Genomic DNA, 7,835 nt, shown 5'->3' on the forward strand with positions numbered 1-7,835 from the left:
CATTAAGCGAGCGATGTAAAAACTTTTGTGATCCTGCAAGATACTGCTGTAGAGACTTCCACGGAAATAATAGGTTCATACATAAGTTCCTAGCGTTTTTTGTTTTCCATGGCAATAAGGCCTTTTTAAAGAAATTTGTTTTGAAATTGTCATTTGTCATTTTAATGTCATAGCTTTAGTTAATGAATACGTCTTGAACTTTTTAATTTTTAAGAATTTTTGTGTTGAATAATTTCAAGGAAAAATTGTTCCGGGGCCGGGTATCGATCCCGGGACCCTTCGCTTAGCGCGCGAATGCTCTACCGACTGAGCTACCCCAGAAACCATACAAGACACGGTCACAATTTTTCCTTTGTATCCACACAACTCAAATGAGCTGACAAGACGCCAGAAAAATTGTGACGGTGCCGTGTATGGTTCCTGGGGTGACTCAGTCGGTAGAGTGTTCGCGCGCCAAGCGAAGGGCCCCGGGATCGATACCCGGCCCCGGAACAATTTTTCCTTGAAATTATTCAAACCTGTTTACAGGGAGCTTCTACCCGAACGCCAGATTTGCATAATGTTTGTGTTAATTGAATGACTGACTACAATAACGTTGCAAGTAGGTTTTTGACAAACTGAGTTTTCGGCTGAAGAAATGTTGTATCGCACATTTTGCATCACGTGCTGCCGCGATCTTGCTGGTATTCACACTACTTCGAGAGCTGTAGTATTTTGATTGTGTTGCTGAGCTGAGTAACATTGTAACGCAAATAAAATGGCGGACAATCATACTTGTAGGTGTCACATGGGTAGAGGTTATTGCCAATGCAAGGCCAAGCAAACCATTTGAGGTTGTTAATATGCAACAAGAATACTTTAGGGATGTAGGGCTAGCAGAGCAAACAATAAGGAAGGCTCCAGACCTCAAGATAACAACAGGTGCCTGGTTTCAGTTCAGTTCTGACGATCCTATGTCTCTGAAAATGTGGAAATTCCATGATATATTGTTACCATGGACAGTGTATTCTCTAAGAAAAAAAGCAAGCATGCAAAAAATAAGACAGTAAATCATATTTCACATGATTATGTGCCTCGTCTTTATCATGGCCCTATTCCAATCACAAAACAGAAAAAAGAATTATCTGCTTGCAATATCAAGTTTTCTTCCTCTTGGTCATGGTTACACTGAATTCTATCATGGCCTAATAACAGAATAAAGAAAAAAAATATTCTTGTGTGTGTAATATTGATATTGATATTAATATGCCTAAACACATAATCTAAGTCGTGTAATTTGTTTCAAGTTCTTATGATATATATTTCTCATTATTATTATTATTATTATTACTATTACTATTATTATTATTGTTATTATTATTTAATGCACTCAAATGTAGCCTAACAACCATAAAGAATTTACCAGGAAATATGGACAGTATTTAAATTTCTTTGCTTCACAACGTTGTTCTTCTAGACTGACATACAACATTTTCCTACTGTAAATGTTCGAGAAGTTGTGTTATTTTGAAGATGAAGGCAACACACACACACACATATATATATATATATATATATATATATATATATATATATATATATGTGTGTATATATTTATGGTGTGTTTACTTACTGAAGTATTAATACAGACATCACACTGTCATATTTTGTAATATTGAACAATGCTAGTTTGGAATAAACATATTTTTAATTTCCTGAGAAACTGTAAAAACTTACTTACAGCGTTATTGTAGGCAGCCATTCAATTATTACCCAAGCCAAAAGACCGTATCTCAAAAGTTGAATATTTTTCAGTATTGAGGATTTAGTGAATGATCAAAGCGCGCCTACTTTTAAAGTTAATTTATTGGAAATTTCAGCATATTCATTATTGAAATATATTCAAAATATATAGAATACAATTTTTAGTCTAATTAGCTTACATTTTTGTGGACAATTTGAGATACGCCTAATTTGCTAAGTATTAATATTAATTGTTGAAGATACTGATAGCTTAGCAAATTAGGCGTATCTCATATTGTACATAAAAAACTAGTAAGTTAAATTAATTCTGTTTTATTTTATTAATTATTTTTATTATTTTAATAAATTACAACACATACTGCATAGCAGTATTGCAAAAAATACTGCAATTTAAGACAAATATTATCTAGAAAATTATTGAATAGACAGCAATTTATTTACCAATCATTCTGTTAATAGCCTATATTAATGATACAAAGGCACAACATTGAAGTTGAAAATAAATGTTTGGTTATATTTACTAAGGTACACAGTTCACAAAACACTTCTACGTAAATTACTGAGGTAAATAAATTAACTAAAAAATAACAAAACACTGAAAAGTTAGTTAATACCAAATAATTGATACTTGAACATAATAAAATTTTAGTCATCATTTACTGGAAGATTCTCCCAAAATGTCAGTCTGTTTTTCATTAGTCCACCTAAATTACGAATTATGATACTCTTTTTTTAAGCAGGGAATCCAAGAGGTTTTCGTTGCTGCTCAGGACGTGGTAACTGTTCCTTCCTTCAGTTTATATTCCAGTCAGGAAATTTATGTTGAATGATGTACCATCAAAGTAATTTTTGTACTGCATACTGTATGATCCTCTGGAAACCGATATTTCAACCATATCATGCAGACAGGTTCTTGAATGAATCAGGTTCAATTTATATTGTGATGAGTAGTCAGACCAAATGAAAAAAAAAATACTGAAGCTCCACTAGCAGTACCTCTGTCTGGTAAGATGCTGATTTTACTGCATCTACAAAGTCTGCAAAATCATATACTTTATATCCACGTCTTTTCACTGACTGTTCTACTTTGTGATGAAAGAATCAGCAGGCATAAGCGAATGGTCTGGTTCAAAATATCTTATCAACATTTCATTAGTACTTACTTCATTTGAATTAACAATGTAAATAAAAAATGAAAAGACTGTCCAATTTTTGTTCTGGACCGTGCAGTTGTCCAACCATAGAGTAATTTTGAACAATCTCTCTTGTACTTGAAAAAATTGTAGAAAGTGCTTACTATTTCTTCTTTGCGCCTTTTAAAGAGAGCCTCGTACCGGACAGCTGCAAACTGCTTGCACATTTTTTCTTTTTATTTTATTTTTTTCAAAACATGAACGAAGCTCTCATGTAGACAGTCAAACACTTGTGAATATACCTGTAGCTACCTTAAATATGTCCAGTCTTGGCAACAAGATAACTTTTTGAAGATCTACATAATAAATTATTTTGTTAACCTCTTCAATTTTTTCAGCATCTTCTCTGTATTTGGCCCTAGATTTTGACGTTCTCTTAATAGGTTTTCCACATTTTACAAGTTTAAAAATTAGTGTCCAAATTTTCCTTTGTGTGGCTATTATTATGCACATTGAAGATTTAACAGTTTAGCAAAAGATATGTCCATTTCATTGGCTACCATTCGGTACTTTTCATATGAACATTTGTAATTAACATTCTGAGTAATAAAATCATTATGCATGGCAGTCAGAGTTATATCACTTGGTAAATAAAGACGATTAGGTGCGTGTTCCCTCCGGTAATGTACTAATGTGATATTGTAGGATTAAATGAATTTATGTGTCTACGAATAATTTCATTGTCCATTTCGTTGTCTCTAAAATATTTGTGCATATGAGCTATCAGTCTAATAGTGATAAAAATAAATATCATTTTACTTACGTGGTGATTATAATGGCGTTTCTAAAATAAGATTGAGTAGAAGCAATATTCTGCGTCTTGGCTACATAACAACTAACAAGCAAATGAAAATTGTGACATGTTTTCAATAATAAGCTAGAAACATTAATCGGAACAAATCTTGTATATTAATTTTCATGATTAACAATGAATTAATTATAAGAACTATGTTTAAACTATGGGAAATGAGCATTCGGGTAGTGGCGATTACATTGCTGAGAACGGATTAAAACACGAAGGATTTGTTACTAATGCAGTTACGTCTAATTTGACTAGAATGGCAAATAGGAAATACTAAGCGAAAAGAACGTATGTCTGAGAAACGGCATTTTTGCTTAGAAAAATGAACTTCCGCCAAATTCGCTTAGGAATTCATATTAATTTTGAGATACTACTTTTATTAAATCACATTTTAAAGGCACAATTTATTGAGAAACGGCAATTTCCTTTAGGAAATAAATATATTAGCATCTGTACTATCCAATTATTTTAAAAACTGATTTTCAGAAAATCCTTGAGATACGCCCTTTTGGTTTGGGAGGGCAGTTAGACAAAAGAAAATGAAGTGTGAAGTAGAAATAATTGAAAATTTGCAGCATATCCTTTTCTTTCAGTTTAATCGAGAAGTGAAGGCATCGGGGGCCACTAGAATCATTTGTGTCGTTTACGGAAAGAACACCATCTGGGAAAGTACCACTCGAGAATGGTTTTCTTATTCATGTTGATTACATTCTTCTATCATTTTCAATCACTTAGGAATATAATTAATATAACCATTTTCATGTTTTAAAATAAACTAAGTTGTAATTACCTAGTTTACTAGTTTCAGCTTTATGTCAACCATCATCAGAATTAATGATTGTAAGAATTCATTACCAGTGAAGCTCTACTATTTGAGCTATAGCTGAAACCACAATAGTCTATGTTGATCGATTGTAAGAATTCATTACCAGTGAAGCTCTACTATTTGAGCCATAGCTGAAACCATAAAAATCTATGTTCATCGATTGTGAGAATTCATTACCAGTGAAGCTCTACTATTTGAGTCACAGCTGAAACCATAATAGTCTATGTTGTTAGGATTCATTACCAGTGAAGCTTTACTATTTGAGCCATAGCTGAAACCAAAATAGTCTACGTTGATTGATTGGAAGGACTCATTACCATTGAAGCTCTACTATTTGAGGCACAGCTGAAACCATAATACTCTACGTCTACGTTGATCGATTGTAAGGATTCATTACCAGTGAAGCTCTACTATTTGAGTCACAGCTGAAACCATAATAGTCTATGTTGTTAGGATTCACTACCAGTGAAGCTTTACTATTTGAGCCATAGCTGAAACCAAAATAGTCTACGTTGATTGATTGGAAGGATTCATTACCAGTGAAGCTCTTCTATTTGAGGCATAGCTGAAACCAAAATAGTCTACGTTGATCGATTGTTAGTATTTAGCACCGGAGCATACCTGTGTTAGGGTGGAACGGAGCCGTGATAACTGCCTGTACCTATTAGTAATAATTCTGTGGAAAATAGAGTGGTTACCAGGCAGTGATACTAGTGCGAGGCCGTCACTTATGCTAAGCGCCTGCCCGCCCTCCAGCCACTATAGTTTTATAGTCGCTTTAATTACCAGTTTCCTGCTCTTACCCCGTGTTTAGTCCTCATTTACACACGAGAATTATCTCTCGTCACCAGAGCTGCCTCACGTCGGAATTAACTTGTTAAAATTTTGGATCGCTTGTTTTTCAAAAAGCTTTAAGTCAGGTGGGCGTGTTATAGCCCCACTTGCTCACTGGACACCGGACACTTCCACGAATATTGAAGAGCAATGAGCAAGCTAGAGATTACTTGGTGATGGAAAACTTCCGGGGAAATTTTAATTGAGATTGCATGATGCAATATAAGCATTTGTTAAGGAATAATAATTCAATCTTAACTAATTACTTAACTTGTTAGCAGTGAATATTGACAGCTTTTTACTTTGTTCTTATACTACTGTATGTGGGAGACCTCATGATAGCTGACGTTAGCTAAAGAGCTCTTTTTGGATTACATACTCGTTTAATTAAAAACTGATGGAAATGTCTCAAAACAGATCAATCAAGTTGAAGGGGTAAGCCAAGGTTGTAACTTGAGCCCTTATCTATTTAATAGTCCACACCTGTTGAGTAACGGCTAGCGAGTCTGGCCGTGAAACCAGGTGGCCCGGGTTCGAGTCCCGGTTGGGAAAAATTACCTGGTTGAGTTTTTTCCTGGGTTTTCCCTCAACCAAATATGAGCAAATGTTGGGTAACTATCGGTGCTGGACCCTGGACTAATTTTACCGGCATTATCACCTTCATTTCATAACCTGAGATGTTGATACAGATCGTAAAATAACATACTAAAATATCTATTTAATATGTACATTAACGATGTATTAGATATTATTAGCGAATCAAACTGTCATTGCCCATCCATTTTAAATGCGTCGATTCCGGGATTAGTTTTTTTCTGATGATTGCGCGATAGGCTCATTTACCATTGTAGGTTTACAGAAGACTACAGACGAAATTACGATTCGAAATGGGACTTGAAAATTAACGAGAAGAAAACGAAAGTACTGATATGCAAGAAAGGAGGAGTGCAAAGTAAAAAAGAAAAGTGGCACCTAAACAATATTCAAATTGAGAGTGTGACTAAATTTACATATTTAGGTGTAATATTAGGGAGATTAGAAAGAACAAAATGAAAATACCGTAGGCCTACCTAAATAAAGGAAACGTAGCGCTAACAGCAATAGACAAATGTTGAAATGAATTACCCAACATATAAATGATATTTACATAGCAATGATTGAAGCAAATATAAGCTGTAATATTGAGATACAGGGAAATTACTTATCAGAAGTAAATATAGATAGAATAAGATCTAAATTTTGTAAAAAAAAAAAAAAAACAATTTGAGATTCCATGGAATGCCTCAAATATAGCAGCCAGATTGGAAATGGTGATGGAAGGTACTAGGGAAACAATATTAATTAGGAAATTTAAATATTAGGTCTATATTTTATAGAAAGAAGAAAATATACATACATTTGTATGCATCGTCCTTTTGAATGTACTCTGGACAGTAACAAGTAGCGACATTCTCTGATCATTCAGTCTGCATGGATGTAAACCTCCACTTAAAGCAATAGCCCTACAAAAAAAGGAATACAAATCACACAGAATATTAATAATGCCATGAGACTACTCAACTGATATTTTACAATACCATAAACATAAGTTTTGATGATAAGTTGGACGAGATATAAGCGGTACTTATTCTTATTCTTAAAAAAGTATACATGTATGTATTTTTTACTTTGTTATTTAATGACGCTGTATCAAATACGAGGTTATTTAGCGTCGGTGGGATTGGTGATAGCGAGATGAGGCCAAGGATTCGCCATAGATTGCCTGACATTTGCCTTATGGTTGGGGAAAACCTCGGAAAAACCCAACCAGATAATCAGCCCAAGCTGGAATTGAACCCGCGCCCGAACGCAACTCCGGATCGCCAGGTAAGCGTCTCAGCCGACTGAGCTACGCCGGTGGCATGTATGTATGTATGTAAATTTAAGTTACGTTTTATTTAACGACTGCTTACCTATTATGATAGATTTTTATTTTATTGGGTTATTTTACGACGCTGTATCAACATCTAGGTTATTTAGCGTCTGAATGATATGAAGGTGATAATGCCGGTGAAATGATTCCGGGATCCAGCACCGAAAGTTACCCAGCATTTGCTCGTATTGGGTTGAGGGAAAACCCCGGAAAAAACCTCAACCAGGGCCACCTGGTTTCGCAGCCAGGCGCGCTGACCGTTACTCCACAGGTGTGGACATTATGATAGAAATTTATTAATATTCACAATGACGTATTGAAATACTGTATATGGTACTTAATTTTTCTCTATTGTCCCAATTTGGAGATCGTATTTTCTTCCCCCTTCCCATTTTTTCTGTGTGGGATTTGTGCTCTAAACCATCCGTGATCTTACATAAACAGTATACTTATGTAATATCGATTATCGAGTTATACAAATCGAAAGAGATTCAGTCGATACGTATACTGTTTAACACTGCCATA

At 34.6% G+C, this 7,835-nt stretch overlaps 2 non-coding genes across 2 annotated transcripts; one reads left to right on the forward strand and one right to left on the reverse strand.

Annotated features, from left to right (window-relative positions):
- Positions 1-248: 248 nt before the first annotated feature.
- TRNAS-GCU (transfer RNA serine (anticodon GCU)) lies at positions 249-321 on the reverse strand. Its single transcript has one exon. It is a non-coding gene; the product is annotated as a tRNA-Ser (tRNA).
- Positions 322-418: 97 nt separating this feature from the next.
- TRNAG-GCC (transfer RNA glycine (anticodon GCC)) lies at positions 419-492 on the forward strand. Its single transcript has one exon. It is a non-coding gene; the product is annotated as a tRNA-Gly (tRNA).
- The last annotated feature ends 7,343 nt before the right edge of the window (positions 493-7,835 follow it).

The sequence above is a fragment of the Periplaneta americana genome, chromosome 3 (genome assembly GCF_040183065.1).
Source record: "Periplaneta americana isolate PAMFEO1 chromosome 3, P.americana_PAMFEO1_priV1, whole genome shotgun sequence".
In the NCBI taxonomy this organism is placed as follows: domain Eukaryota; kingdom Metazoa; phylum Arthropoda; class Insecta; order Blattodea; family Blattidae; genus Periplaneta; species Periplaneta americana.